The 16,357-nt window shown below is 44.3% G+C and overlaps 1 protein-coding gene across 1 annotated transcript in view; it reads right to left on the reverse strand.

The window, feature by feature from the left end:
- LOC308331078 (frizzled-7-like) overlaps positions 1 to 16,357 on the reverse strand; it is a 456,379-nt gene that overhangs the window by 67,362 nt on the left and 372,660 nt on the right. The gene's annotated exons all lie outside the window — the stretch shown is intronic.

Genomic DNA, 16,357 nt, shown 5'->3' on the forward strand with positions numbered 1-16,357 from the left:
GCTTGGCCTAGCGCTGCAATGTTGGTGAGTTTAACGTTGTTTAATACAAGCAGATCGCAAACGCAATTTGGATGAGTAGGGAGTCACTGGAGGGTATTGCAACTCTAGATTCATCCCATTATTTAAAAAAAAAATCTAGAGTTGCAAATTGCAGCTATAGGGGTGTTCCTGTTTGTATGTGGGATTTTACGTTGTCCGTTTTTAACTGGACCCGAGTCTGAATAAATAAAGTTGATTGATAAGCATTTCATTGTATTCAAGATAATCAATAGACCAAAAAAGTGAATATAAAACATAATTTTTAAATGCACTGCTTATAATAGTTTCAGGTCAAACAGTTCAAGTGGTCGAGCAACGTAGCTCAAACATACCGTACACATGTGCAGTCCATAACACATTTCTGTCTCTGTAGATATGAGCTTGTTAATGTTAATTAACCCCTGCTATGCAGAGAAGAACACACATGTACAGTGGGCTAAATGATCCACAGACTTACATTTATTCTTGGACGCACACACAAGTGGAGGGTTGCAGAGATGTGGAGGTTTGGGAGACAGGCAGCAGCGGTGATCTGGACATGCAATGAAATGAAATGAGTGCAGCTTAGGCCACTTATATAGTTATATAGCCTCCCACAGCTGTGCGTGGCCTGCAGTGAACAACGTACCTGCCATTCAATCAGGCTTGATTGGATTGATTTGGTGTCGGCGCCTCTCCATGAGCCTTTTGACAGGTACACTATACGAAAATATCCGTTTTATTAAAGATTGAGAATGTGTAGCCTGGGCCTGAGATGGATCTGTCATATTTGTCAAATTATTTTCAGATTGATTGGCTATGATCTGCAGGTCCTGGATAGTCAACCAGGCCTGGCAGGGATCTGCGGTCATATCTGGGATTTATATACGGTAGTGCTTTTCATAAGTCCTCAAAGACGCTTTACATGTGTGGGGGCCAGGGGGGATAACATGGAAAAAGGACAACTTTATTAGGAGGAAAAACAACGACTACAAGATAAGAATTAAAAGCAATAAAACAGTACAAGTAACTATATAACAAGTTAATATCCAGATTCTATATACTTCTGTACTTCCTGGTAACTCGCCACCTAGTTTTACCAAAGATTGGACTGGAGAACTGAATATGAAAATTAGGGAAGCTGGATAATGTAAATGTTCTCTCCTAATGAATAATAAATCATTATGGTTATTCCTCACCTGTGTTTAAGTTGTCGTCAGAGTTGTGTAAAACCTTTTTCCACTGATGAAAACGAAATAAAAACGATGTTGAATAAATATAATGATGGTAATTAATAATGCTAATCAGAAAGGACTGTATAATACTTCGATATAGCAGAGCAAGAAACTCTGGGTCTTAATTGGCTGAGGGCTGCAAAAAAGAGGGTGAAGTGTCCCTTTAATTAAAGCCGGCCAGCCGTTATTGCCTGCGTTCTCTAACGCGCCCACAAGAGGGAGGTGTTGCGCTGTGTCTGGGGCTACTGCAGCTGCAGCAGCATGGCGTTCAGTTCAGTGTGAGTGAGGGAGCATCAATGGAGAACTTTAATCCGCCCTCCCTCCTCCTCCTCCTCCTCCCGCTAGCAGGAGGTGATTAGGGGGACGCCACTCCCTCCCTCCCTCCCACCCACCCGTCCCACATCAGTCTAGTCTCCATTCAAAGTGTTCACAGAGCGAGCGGATGGGAGAGACGCGTCCGAACACGTTCTAGCAGCAGCCAGCAGATCACAAGTTGAAATATAGCATATTAAATACAATAAAAAAGAAGAAGACCCACACACCAGTGGAAGTGGAAGCTGCTATAAGGCTCCAGGTTCAGTTCAGGACTGTCTGAGGAGCCCGGAACCACCGTAGAACGGAACCACCGGGGGATTCTTCTTCACATTATATACGTTTGTCCATAGAGTGGATTAGTTCGAGGAGGGAACGACAACATTGCAGACAAAAAGAGGCAAGTACAGGCTAAAAAAAGAAAAGCAAAAAGTTTTACATTTCGAGCACCATGTATACCTTTTACCTTAACTCTGGCAGTGTACACAATGGAACTAAAAATTTGCCCCGTTTGGTTACATTTGCAACACTGTCAAGAGTTATACAGACTTGTAAGGGTCAATTGAGAGATCCCCCTGTGTGTGTGTGTGTGTGTGTGTGTGTGTGTGTGGGTGTGTGTATGCGTGTGTGTGTGCTTTTACCAGTTTTGTGTCGTATAATAAGCACATAATGTGCTACATTGAAACACATGGAACTCAAGCTGCTTCTTCTCGCACATTGTTGTGTTGTTTGTTTGTTTGTTTGCTTGCAGACAGACGGTGTTGTTGGACATTCAATGTTGAACCGTTGATACGTCTGTTAGCACATGCGTTTCTAGAGCTGTCTCTGTGTGTGTGTGTGTGTGTGTGTGTGTGTGCGTGCGTTCAAAAACTAAAGGCTGCAAAGTTGACAACTCAAAAACTGTTTGTTGTGTTGTGTGTGTGTGTGTGTGTGTGTGTGTGTTTGTGTTTGTGTTTGTTTTACCCCGCCCCCCCCAAACTGCTTTTTCCCACACCCCCTGAAAATCAAGGGTGATTTAACATAGTTAATGAAGAATGCGATCATGGCTAATTGTCAACATGTGTGCGCTCAAACTGCAGTCACAACACACACACACACACACACACACACACAGTGCAACTTCAAACTACAGGGCAAAAGGGCAGCAGATGTGTAGCCAACATACTGTATATTTATGTAGTCACTAACCAGTCCCTGAGAACCGACTTCTTTCCCCTCTGAGCCCGTTTATTTTTTTTGCCCATTATAATTTATATGATATAAATGTAGCCCTGATTAAAGCTACGACTGCAGCCGGGCTTGCAGGGTTAATTAATGGCATTGACTGAATGAAGCGTTGGACTGAACTGGACAAAAAAAACAGTGCTGGTAACGTTTTGTTTTTAAGGATATAGCACCATGCCACTTTATTATTTATAGGTTGTGCGTGGTGGTGTTGGTAACTTTTAATAATGAATAATAATAATGAATTGCATTTTTATAGCGCTTTTCCAAGTGCTCAAAGCGCTTTACAATGGTTCATTCATTCATACATTAACTTGTCCATATGAATTGCACGTCATCATACATACTGGGGTCTCTTTTTAAATGTCTGTCCATGTTTGGTTTTAGTTTTTAGCTTGTTTATTAAATAGGCTCTATGTTTTATCATGTTGCACTGCCAATTACTGAGGGGAAAGGATATTTCATAATCTTTTGTATGCAACATGCGTACATATAGGAAAATGACGACTAAAATGATTCTGATTCTGATTGACTGACTGCAATAAACAGGCCAGTGCTTGTTCTCAAACAAGATTTGTGTTGTTAAAATGTTTGTTGTGTTGTTGTAACGATTTCGTTTTTTGAAAACCTGACGCGTTGTGAGATTGTAGCTCGGCTATTTTCAAATGTTCATGATGGGGTTAATCTGAACATGATGCTATGATTATTCAATTTAGCCCAGAGGGACCCCCTATGACACCCTCCTCTGATAGGACAGGCTGAGGGACCCCCTATTACCCCCTCCTCTGATAGGACAGGCTGAGGGACCCCCTATGACCCCCTCCTCTGATAGGACAGGCTGTGGTGGTCCCTGGACCTCACTTTTGAGAACCACTCTGGTAGTCTGGTCTCATCTCGTCTTCACAAATAGACGGACACACACACACACACACACACACACACACACACAGGGACAGGGCAGAAGACAAGACGGGGACAGACAGACAGTCTCTGCGTCAACTTCAACTTACAGTACTCGTCTCAGTGACTCAAGGCCTGCAGTCAGACTGTTGATTGTATTCAGCCTAAACATGGGACTGTCCTTGTTGGCGTTTGCCCTCATTATTGTGTTGTTTTGCTTAATGCGATGGCCTCTTATCAGCATCTTCCTAACATATTTAGAACTGAGGACCTATTCTACAGAATGCCAAGCTTGTGGCACGGCAGCTTGGCCGAGCTTGTAGATCTGCTGTTTTTCAATAGTATAAGTATTACATAATGCTTGGAACACCAAAAAAGGTGGTTCCCGCCCCCAAAATGGGTTTTAACCCATTCTGAACAGGAACCCGTTTTGGTGTTATAGCATCATGTTATGCTTTAGCTATTGAAAAATAGCAGAACTACAGGCGCGCTACGAGCTTGTAGGTCTGCTATTTTTTGAAAAATCGAAGAACAACTGACATTTTTAGAATCTGATCTCAGGTCAGAATGGGTTAATCAGACCAGTGTGTGTCCAGTGGAAACCTCGTATGAATCTGATCTCAGGTCAGAATGGGTTAATTTCCTATAGGCTATTTGGAACTGGTCTGCCGTGATCATGCTTACCGTGTGTACACGGTGAACACTTTACGTTGGTAATGGTATTATCTTGCATTGATGAAAGAAGAGGATTTGAATTCCTATTCCTATTTATTTTATGCACTTTTAAGTTATATTTGTACAGTTCTTTCCATGTGACCGAATCCAGAAACGGTTCCATTAAGTCATCAGAAATGCCCCGTGGGATCTTTTCAGTGGTCGTTCTGGTTTTCACCAAATATGCACCGCTGTACTTCCATTGGCCAATAGCGTCTCAGTAGTAGGGCCTTCCATTGGCCAATAGCGTCTCAGTAAGGTCAGTCCAGATGGGAACTTTATTAGCAGCAGAGTGAGTGCTGCTGATCAAACAAACACTTTGCCAGTTGAGGGGGCGGAGGGGGGTTCTGGAGAGGGGGCGGAGGGGGGTATCTCTCTGTCCCAGGGGTTCTGGAGAGGGGGCGGAGGGGGGTCTCTCTGTCCCTGGGGTTCTGGAGAGGGGGCGGAGGGGGGTTTCTCTCTGTCCCAGGGGTTCTGGAGAGGTTGCTGGTTCCAAATGAATCCATCCATCCATCCATCCATCCAACCCAACTCGCTTATCCACCTAAAAGGTTCAGTTATTGATAAGACACCGTCATATTACTCCTACACATGCTTGAATAAAACATATGTTTTTTTAGTGCCATGTGTTGTTATGGGTCTGACGTAATGTAATCAATGTTGTCAACTTGTAAAGTAAACACAGTCTATATTATAGGGGATAGGGATTGATCCGTGATGAGAAGAACGGACATAATGGCATGCACTTGCACATTTTGCCAATAGTACATCTCTCTCTCTCTCTCTCTCTCTCTCTCTCTCTCTCTCTCTCACCCACGTGCTTTCACACTCAGCACTTTCTTTCTCAAGTTCAGCGCTTGAACCCGATGTCTCTTTTCCCCCTCCCTCCCCCTCCCTCCCCCCTCTCCCCCCCCCCCCCTCCCCCCCCTCCCTCCCTCCCTCCTGACGAGGCTGCATGGCCGTGTGATGCTGTGCAATTTGCTTCAGCCCATTACAGTTGTACTGTACTCTGTGAAGTCCATGCAGGGCAGCTGCTTTCCCCATTCAGCTGTACTGTGAGGTTCTGTGAAACCGGGCCCTAGAGCGTCGCAGTCCCGCCCTCCCCCTTTCAGAACGAACGACGAGTGGCCCAGGAAATGATTCTCCATTCATTTTCTCATTATAGGCTTTTCAAAACGTATTTATTTAAAGACGGTTACGCCGCGGTTACAAAGCCAACTGGGATTGTGACAAATCATGACCGTAATTACAATGTTTTGGGGCCGATCAAATAATTAGTAAGAAGAAAAACAAAACAAATAGTGTTGTATATCCTGCCTTTTATTGTCTTCTTTCAAATTATTTGATCGGCACAAAATATTGTGTTTGTTTGTCATGATTTGTCACGATCCGAGTTGGCTTTGTCCGCGGCGTTAAAACCGTCTTTATATTTAAATACTTTTTGAAAAGCCTAATGGAGAAAATGAATGGAGAATCATTTCCTGGGCCACTCGTAGTTCTGAAAGGCGGGGGACTGTGACGCTCTGTAGCTGTGTGAGGTTCTGTAGAACCGAGCCCCGGTGTTGTTGCGCTGCCTAGAGCTGTGTGAGGTTCTGTAGAACCGAGCCCCGGTGTTGTTGCGCTGCCTAGAGCTGTGTGAGGTTCTGTAGAACTGAGCCCCGGTGTTGTTGCGCTGCCTAGAGCTGTGTGAGGTTCTGTAGAACCGAGCCCCGGTGTTGTTGCGCTGCCTAGAGCTGTGTGAGGTTCTGTAGAACCGAGCCCCGGTGTTGTTGCACTGCCTAGAGCTGTGTGAGGTTCTGTAGAACTGAGCCCCGGTGGTGTTGCGCTGCCTAGAGCTGTGTGAGGTTCTGTAGAACTGAGCCCCGGTGGTGTTGCGCTGCCTAGAGCTGTGTGAGGTTCTGTAGAACTGAGCCCCGGTGGTGTTGCGCTGCCTAGAGCTGTGTGAGGTTCTGTAGAACCGAACCCCGGTGTTGTTGCGCTGCCTAGAGCTGTGTGAGGTCCTGTAGAACCGAGCCCCAGTGTTGTTGCGCTGCCTAGAGCTGTGTGAGGTTCTGTAGAACCGAGGCCCGGTGGTGTTGCGCTGCCTAGAGCTGTGTGAGGTTCTGTAGAACCGAGCCCCGGTGTTGTTGCGCTGCCTAGAGCTGTCTACACTGACTGGACCTGCAAATGGTCCAGAGACCTTGTATCGTTCCTTTCTCATTATTAGTAGGCTGTTTTTAGAATAGCAGATCTACAAGCTCACAATGCTTCTTGATGCGACACGCCGTGAGCGTATCATAGATTTGCTACTTTCACTACTTTTGTGCGGCACTCTTTGCATGACTAATTAGAGCAAGTAAAACGTGGAGATATGAAAGGTTTATAAGTCTATAAGAATCGGTGGAATGTTTGAAGGTGTGTGTGTGTGTCTGTGCATATAAATTATATGGCTTCTGGAAAACATTCCTGTAAATCACTTTTAGTTTCACAATGCATTGCAATTGCACACAGTGCTACTACTGTACTACAAGGCAGGGCAACCTCAGTTGAAATGCTGATAATTCAAACGGTACTTATGTTTATATATATATTTATATTTGGCATCTAACTATAAATACGCCACGTCTCTGTGTGCGTGCGTTTGCGTACGGTTGTAATCCACGTAACTTGAGAACCGTCCCGTCCCCCCCCCGCCCACTTCAAATTGGACACACTTGTTCCACACCCCCGCAGGGAGTGCAGTGCAGTGCCCGGCCTCGGATCGCTGGCATTACACGGTTGTCCAGAAACGCCACAAAAAGGCTCTGGTCAGGCTCTGCCAGTGGGCCTCATGAGGCCAACTCCTTTCACCTGTCTAATTTCCAGCCTCTGCCTTAGTCAATTGATTGCCATGGCAACCCCACACCTGCCAATTGATTACTCGACACAATCCATGCCAGTACATTACAATAGAAATGCAGACCAGGTGCCAGAGTTTCTATTGGCCTAAATTTAAATATTATGGATATAAGAGGTTTCTGTCCGGCGGTGACCACGACGGTGGTATCCTTTTTTGTTCTGTTTTAAGTGTGTGAAAAAGGGAAAGCATGCAGTGTAATAAATGACCATGTTGTTCCAGGCCTGTCAGAAGGTGATCATAAAGTTGAAAGGCTCATGAAGTCGACATGACTCCTAGACATGGAGCAGGAAGGTCACTGGTAGTAATCCTCACAGTGCTTTTTATACGTACTGAGAGACAGTGTACAGTTACAGATGGATGGACTAGCACTGAGGATGTGGCCGTGCAGGGGGGGGGGGGGTTACTAGCACTGAGGATGTGGCCGTGCAGGGGGGAGTTTGAAGTAGAGTTGTTCTGAGGGCCCATTCATACTATTTTACCGCTGTAGTGCCGAAATGATTTCAGCTCGTCAGAAAGTTTCAGTAGCACCGAAGAGAAGACTTTAGGACGGCTCTGCAGAGCCAAATGACGTCACACATTGTAGGCTCTACAGAGCCAAATGACGTCACATTGTAGGCTCTACAGAGCCAAATGACGTCACATTGTAGGCACTACAGAGCCAAATGACGTCACATTGTAGGCTCTACAGAGCCAAATGACGTCACATTGTAGGCTCTACAGAGCCAGATGACGTCACATTGTAGGCTCTACAGAGCCAAATGACGTCACATTGTAGGCTCTACAGAGCCAAATGACGTCACATTGTAGGCTCTACAGAGCCAAATGACGTCACATTGTAGGCTCTACAGCCGAACACACTTTTATTCGGCTCTAAAATAGGAGTATCGCGCCTGATATGCCGATGCCAGTATCAGTTCGCGACCCGTGATTGAATAGTAATTGTCAATCAATAGCAAGTATCTGCATATATAATGCATGTCATTTGGGGTTTGGGGAGAGAAGAGAATCTGTCTCAGGTCTTAATGGGCTAAATGTAGTTCTGTGTTGTTTTCCATAACGCATTCAAGACGTCGATGAGTCACAGGGGTTGCAGTTTATGGAACTTTAGCCACACAGGGTACGGGGGGGGGGGTCCTTAGTGTCAGGAGGACAATGGCCTTTGGGATGTTGTGAAGCTTCTGTTTCTTTCAGAAGATGCACAATGATGATGATGATGTTATTTCCTTGTTTTTGGTACAGCAGAAAAAAAATGATGGCGGTTTAGTTGACTTGGCGCGGAGCCAGCGTTTGTTATCATTTTTGAGTGGTGCAACCACTCCTACAATCAGCAATGTCCATGTACCTACCTGTGTGTGTGTGTACCTGTGCACATGAGCCTTAGTATGTTACTGATTTATACCAGTAGGGGGCGGCAGAAACAGAGGGAGGGGTAGTGCTGTGTAATGAGAGAGAGAGAGAGAGGGGGGGGGGGGGGGGGGGGGGGGGGGGGAATTGCACCACTCAGTTCACACGTGTGTGATTTTAATCTACGGCCGCATCGCGTCCAGCCGTCCACCTGCTTCCCAGTGACTCGATGCAAAACACATTTCCCAGTAATGTAATGTGCTCTACTTAATGCGTGGGCAGTTTGTTCTGCTGTCAATAATAATCCAACCTGTGATAAACTGTCGTTAGCAAGCAAGCAGCTGGATGAGTCATCATGGAGTTAACCGTTTAAAGGGACACTTCACCCTTTTTGCAAAAAAATATATGTTAATGACGTTTAGAAGCTTTAGATCACTTTCCTAGGGGTATTTATGTGTGTAATATGTGGTTTTAGATATTTTAGATTGTAGCAGTGAGCCTGTTGTCTCTGATGTCATGGACACTGGTCTCACTACCTTCCTGGACTACAATTCCCATAATTCTTTGGTGCACTGCTCCTCCTTGTGGATAGGGGGGAGAGCTGTCTTACTGAGACCACATGTAGTCCAGGAAGGAAGTGAGCCCAGTGTCCATGACATCAGAGACACTGTGCTCACTGCTACAATCTAAAATATCTAAAACCACATATTACACACATAAAGACCCCCAGGAAAGTGATCTAAAGCTTCTAAACGTCATTAACATATATTTTTTTGCAAAAAGGGTGACTTGTCCCTTTAAGACCTGAGGCTGATTCTACCAAATGCCTTCTAAAGTAGACACTATATATTTTTCAAAAAAAGTAATAAATGGCAGATATAAAACAAGTGAAGTGACGTGCTGTGATCTTGTATTATTATCTCTGTTGTTGAATCTAAAAATGACACGGATTGCTTTCCCTGGTTTTACTTTTGAGAATTGAGAGAATGATCGCAAGACATGGCCAAAGGAAAGCTCTTCCGGGGGTCCCCGGCCTCTCCCCAGCCAAAAACTTTGAGAACCCCTGGTTTTAAAATCCATTTTGGAGCGGGGACCCCCTTTTGGTGTTTTAAACGTTATGTTATAATTTAGCTATTGGAAAATAGCAGATCTACAAGCTCGTAGCGCGCCACCGAGTGGCGCGCTACGAGCTTGTAGATCTGCTATTTTTTGAAAAATCGAGAAGAACGACTCCTGACATAGAAACATAGCTTTTTCAGAAAACTGTCAGGATGTAGAAGACATTTGTTTAGAATCTGGTTAATGGACGACTCATTTTCAACATGAAATAGTTTTGGGAAATAACCCAACTGCTCTCTAACGGTCTAACCGTCCCACCGGATCCAGGCCAGTTCTTTGACAAAGCCTCGATCGCCGCTGCTCCAGATAGCAGCGAAGCTATAGGACTTTAATCTCTGTGATTTCCAACCAAAGCTGTGATGTTGTGACTCGGCTGCCTTTGGGACCCACAGGCCAGCTAGCCTAGCCCCCCCCCCCCCCCTGGTCTCTGGGGGGATTTACAGTCTATTACACTGCATAATGGACTTTAATATCATTTGTTTGGCTCAGGAGAGGTACTGTACAGTGTACGCTGTTCTGTTCTCTCTCTCCCACGGACACCACTCCTCCTCCTCTGAGGAGGAAGCCTGGCTGGCTGGCTTGCCATTTTATTATTATGAGTCAAAATAGAGAAAACTAGAACTGCACTCTGTCGAGTGCATACTGGCCAACTAGTGCGCAAGCAGAGCGCGCAAGTACCTTCGACCGCTGTAAACTGTCAAATCTCAGTATCTCTGTGAAGGAACGTTTGAAATGTATAATTATTAGGTGTATAACTATTTGCTACCTACCTACTTTATGCATATGAACACCTAGTATTATTAAGTATGGTTCAAGTTTCTATCTATATAGTCATACGTATATACTATATACATAATCAGTAAAAATAAAATAGCAAATTGTGCCTGATCTGCTATGGGACCAGAGTACGTGGTGTGTATATGTATGACTTGCATACACATCAAATGGCGGGTTGGCTGTCACGGTGAAGAGACCGGGCGAAATTATTACTTGCGCGCTCTGCTTGCGCAAGTAATAAATGGTAGATCTACACAAGCTTATACAACAACGCGTCAATGCGTGCCGTGTCGTTATATCTTGTGTATATTATTATGGGATGTTTGCATGCATGGCATCATGCAACAGTGTCGTACGACATGGTAGGCTACACGATTGGGCTTGTAATGGAGTTACTTTATACATATCACCTAAATAATTCACACAATCTTTTAGTGTTTTCTTTGATCCTTTTTCCTTATTTATAGTTTAGCAGGATTTTAATCATTGCTCTGATGATGTTGACTCAAAAAGCAGATATATAGCCACTCGCCTTGGGCTGCTTTTCTTTTTAAAATTAAAATTCAACCGTCCTAATAAGTAGCAGATGTTTTGTTGACTTTGCTTTCGCCTTGCACGCGACTCACACACGTGTGTGTGCGCGTGTGTGTGTGTGTGTGTGTGTGTGTGTGTGTGTGTGTGTGTGTGTGTGTGTGTGTGTGTGTGTGTGTGTGTGTGTGTGTGTGTGTGTGTGTGTGTGTGTGTGTGTGTGTGTGTGTGTGTGTGTGTGTGTTCGTGCACATAGAGAGAGAGAGAGAGAGAGAGAGAGACGGACGGACGGATGTCTTTCACACTTTAGATGAGACTATGATAAAAAGAACACATGGCCCTCGTCCTGGCTGGGTCTGTAAATTATATATAAATTATTTTTATATTTTTTTCTTTTTCTGCAGCCGAGGCCAAATAATCTGGGTCAGTGTCGAAACACGGGGAAAACAAAGCGTGTCTCGCACAAATATTATTGTAGGTGACACACTTAGTCAGTATAATCCTCAAGTCAGTCAGTAACATCATGGACTCGTATGAATCTCCTCTACTTGAATTTTGAGCGTCCATAAATGAAGCACTTAAACATTTAGGAATTATAGACATACAAATAATACAGTACTAGGGTAGGTAGTGGTACCCTCACAAAAAACATGCAGTAATCCTGGTCTCTAAACTGCCTCCCCCTGGCCAGCCGGGGCGCCTGATGGAGGGGAAAGGAACTGGTTGGAATAACTTGTTCCTTCCACGCGCTACGACGTCCAACCAGGGAAACTCCCCCCTATCATGTGTAAAGGAGCAACTTGGACACTCAGGCATGAAGGAAGCATGAGTTCAAGTCCGTTGCTCTCCCCTTGTCCCCCATATATGGGGACTAGGTTGGTGGAGGGTGTGTAGAGCCCAGGATCACATTAGATGATTGACACAGGGGTGAAAAATGGGTTACAAAATCGTGGGATAAAAAAAATATATATATACAGTACATAAGATGATTATGTAATTTTAAATTCCATGGTCCGTAACATGGAGGCTCTCACAGCAGGGATTCACTATAGCCAGGAGAAAAAGACCTCCAATTATTAGACGATATGTTATTCAGACTATAGGCCGTTTTAATCTGACCTTCCACATGTTTGGCAACGCCAGATTACAGTTTTTTACCAAACGTGCCGGAATAGAGATTTATGGTTAACCAGTTTTGGCCGGGAACCCCATTTATGTTATAATTTAGCTATTGAAAAATAGCAGATGTACAAGCTCGTAGCGCGCCACTCGAAGGAAAAACCAAACAAATAAGTGTTGTCTCCTGCCTTTATTTTCTTCTTTCTAATGATTTGATCGGCCCCAAAACATTGTGTTCATTGTCATGATTTGTCACGATCCGAGTTGTCTTTGTCCGCGGCGTAACCGTCTTTAAATAAATACTTTAAGAAAAGCCTATGGGAAAAAATGCATTGAGATTAATTTCCTTGGCCACTCGTCGTTCTGAAAGGGGGAGGGACTGCGACGCTCTATTGAGCGACACCAGACTTCTATCTGCCTGGGGCAATACTTATGGCATGGTAAAAGGCAGATTGAAGCCTGGCTATACGCAAAGGCTAAAGACGCCCCCAAACTGATCTATAATCAATCGAAGTCCAGACTGATGAATTGAACGTTAATCAAATCACACACTACTGCACTGTATACTTCCTCACGTTTTCCTGTCTTTAACGTATCCTGGGCTCTGAGCCAGCCAGTGTAATCCTATACATTTAATCATTGTGGTCAGGTCCTCTCTCTCTCTCTCTCTCTCTCTCTGTCTCTGTGTCTCTCTCTCTGTCTGTCTGTCTGTCTCTCTGTCTGTCTGTCTGTCTGTCTGTCTGTCTGTCTGTCTGTACTCTCTAATGGGATTGCATCACCAGCCGCTTGGCAGCCCTCTCTCTCTCCAGATCTGGGGTAGTGGGCGATCAGCTGAGGAGCTGTGGGCAGCCCTCTCTCTCTCCAGATCTGGGGTAGTGGGCTATCAGCTGAGGAGCTGTGGGCAGCCCTCTCTCTCCAGATCTGGGGTAGTGGGCTATCAGCTGAGGAGCTGTGGGCAGCCCTCTCTCTCTCCAGATCTGGGGTAGTGGGCTATCAGCTGAGGAGCTGTGGGCAGCCCTCTCTCTCTCCAGATCTGGGGTAGTGGGCTATCAGCTGAGGAGCTGTGGGCAGCATTTGCCCAATACGTGCTTGGTCAGGATAAACGTGCTGGCAGCGTTGAGTGCATAGTCATGCATTTATGTTCCTTCTAAACCAGACAGATCATGTAAAGCAAGTTGCTGTCAGTTATTTCTGCCTGTGGTGGAGCTCATAGTTTTCAACTATGAGTTTTCAGCTCATAGTTTTCAGTTTTCAGATAGTTTTCTCTCTACAGTTTTCTGTAGGGCCTAGTGTCAGTGTGTCCAGCACTCCAGATCCCATCGCTGGAGGGCATTCCATGGGCCTCACACCAGGTGTGAGGCTGCCCGTTAAAGCATTTCCTGTCACCCAACTTCCTGCCCTCCCTGTACTGTACTGTATCCTCCCTCAGCACCTGGTTTTGAACAGCCATTTAGATTTTACAAACTCCATTACTGTACTCAGAGTCATTACTGTACTCTTGACTGTACGGTTTCGATCCACTGTGAACAAACGATTACAATTACATCACTTGCATGGTGGTCAACTTACTGTTTGTTTCATTTGCTTTGCTTTAAAGGACAGTGTACTCTATGGTTTTTATTGCAGCCATCTACACGTTCTGTGGTTTCTTTCATGGTCTAAAATAAATGTAACTTTGTTGGTGAGTAGCCTATCATTTACTCGGTCTAATACCTCCTATCTTGTTACGGTAATTGTTATGTTATACTTTAGCTATTGAAAAATAGCAGATCTACAAGCCTATACTACTACTTGTTGGTCTGCTATTTTTGAAAAATCGTGAAAATGTGGCACAAATCTTTGAATATATATTCTTTCAGAATACTTTTTTTTTTTTTATGCCTAAATTGGTTATGAGGCCGATTCCACAAACCAGCAGTTCTCACACTTCAAAAATGTTCAAAAATAGCAGATGTACAAGCTCACAGAGTGGCACGAAGTGACTCGCTGTGAGCTTGTGTATCTGCTATTTTTTTCGAATAGCCAACGCAAAGAATCTAAAATGTCCACAAGATGCTTTCCTGGTCAACCAACTTTGACCTATTTTGGCCATTTAATTATAAAATAAGATTTAGAAAATAGATTTATAGCCTTTTTTGAATGATTAATAATAATAATAATACAACAAATGATACAGCAAATGGTTAAAGAGTTGTGTGTGTTTTTATGCAGAATGTCAAGTAAAGCCAGTGGATAAAAACGTGAATCTTGCCTCCTACCTTAACCCATTCTGACCTGAGATCAGATTCATACGAGGTTTCCACTGGACACACACTGGTCTGATTAACCCATTCTGACCTGAGATCAGATTTAAAAAATGTCAGTCGTTCTTCGATTAAAAAAAAAATAGCAGATCTACAAGCTCGTAGCGCGCCACTCGGTGGCGCGCTATGAGCTTGTAGATCTGCTATTTTTCAATAGCTAAAGCATAACATGATGCTAACACCAAAACGGGTTCCCGTTCAGAATGGGTTAAAGAGCAAACCAACTTTATCCCATTCTGAACGGGAACCCCTTTTGGTGTTAGCATTATGTTATGCTTATAGCTATTGAAAAATAGCAGATCTACAAGCTCATAGCGCGCCACCGAGTGGCACGCTACGAGCTTGTAGGTCTGCTATTTTTGAAAAATTGAAGAACGACTGACACGGAAACATATTTTTTTCAGAAAACTGTCAGGATGTAGAAGACATTTTTAGAATCTGAGCTCAGGTCAAAATGGGTTATTTACGGGCCCGTAAAGTTGTGCCCCCGCAGGAGAGAATGGAAGCTAGGAAACATTGAAGTGTACAAGAGGGAGCTCACCACGCCGTTACTAAAAAGCCATCGCAGAGAATTAACTACGTTTGGAACTGCTATCCTGGGTGATGACTCCCCACTCCCCTCGAGTCCCCTCCCCCCCCCCCGGTGCTAAAACGTTGATGCCAGTTGTTTCTCGTTACTTTATAGATGGCTATCACGATGAATCAAGCACCCTCTCATTGCTTTTAACCCATTTAGACATGACGACATTTTAAAAAATGTCTTCAAAATCCTGACCTTTTTCTGAAAAACCTCATGTTTCTGTATCAGTGGTGTTCAATATTTCATGTCAAGGACTCCAAAAAATATATGTAATATGCCTCCGCCCCCCCCATCTGAAAATATGTTGTTCCAGGGACCTCCCCAGAAGCAAAGATATGAGTTAAAATGTCCACTCTGTAATAATATATATTCAAAGATTAGAGGCACATTTTCACGAATTTTCAGAAATAGCAGACCTACAAGCTCGTAGCGCGCCACTCGGTGGCGCGCTATGAGCTTGTAGATCTGCTATTTTTCAATAGCTAAAGCATAACATAATGCTTAAAAAACATCAAAAGGGGTTCCCGCTCAGAATGGGTTAAACATTCCAAGCTCCCGACTTGGAGAAGGTCTGCCCGGACTGTGCCAGCCAGGCCAGCAGGACCTCATAAAAAAAAGCGAGGCTTTGAGGGAACTGATTACTGAGGGGAGGCTCTGAAGGCCAGCCAGGCCCTCTCACAAAATCTGATGACACTGCTTGGCAGGTACAGAGTAGACGAGGACTGACTGGATGTGTAGCCAAGCAGCCAGCTAGCTCACTGTTGTCCAGCTGTGTGTAGGTAGGCATGTCTGGACCGATTACATCAGAGACGTCCTTTCTCTCTCCTGGTCAAACCGGCTCTGGCCCCAGGCCCACCCCACCCCCCCCACCCCCACTCACCCTGTCTAGTCCAGTCCACCCTGTTTTCAGGTCACCTGCCACTGCTCAAGTCGTTTAACCCATTTTGACCTGAGATCAGATTTAAAAAAAAATCTGTTTGAAAATGACAGTTTTCTGAAAAAGCTATGTTTCTATGTCAGTTGTTCTTCGATTTAAAAAAAAAATAGCAGACCTACAAGCTCGTAGCGCGCCACTCGGTGGTGAATAATGAAACACTAAACGGGATTATTATTTTGCAAGTTTTACTAATGGTTACTTTCCACACTGATATAATCGCCCTATCCCTGTTTATATAACGCCATTTAGGTCTATGTAACCATTATATAAATAGCAGCCAGCCAGTCATTGACTATCTGCTAGTCTAAGTCAACGTCTGTGTCTCATATTGAAACGATTGATTTCCCAACTCATGACAACAAACACAAT

The sequence above is a fragment of the Protomyctophum bolini genome (assembly GCF_963924005.1).
Source record: "Protomyctophum bolini genome assembly, chromosome: 16".
Classification (NCBI taxonomy): Eukaryota; Metazoa; Chordata; class Actinopteri; order Myctophiformes; family Myctophidae; genus Protomyctophum; species Protomyctophum bolini.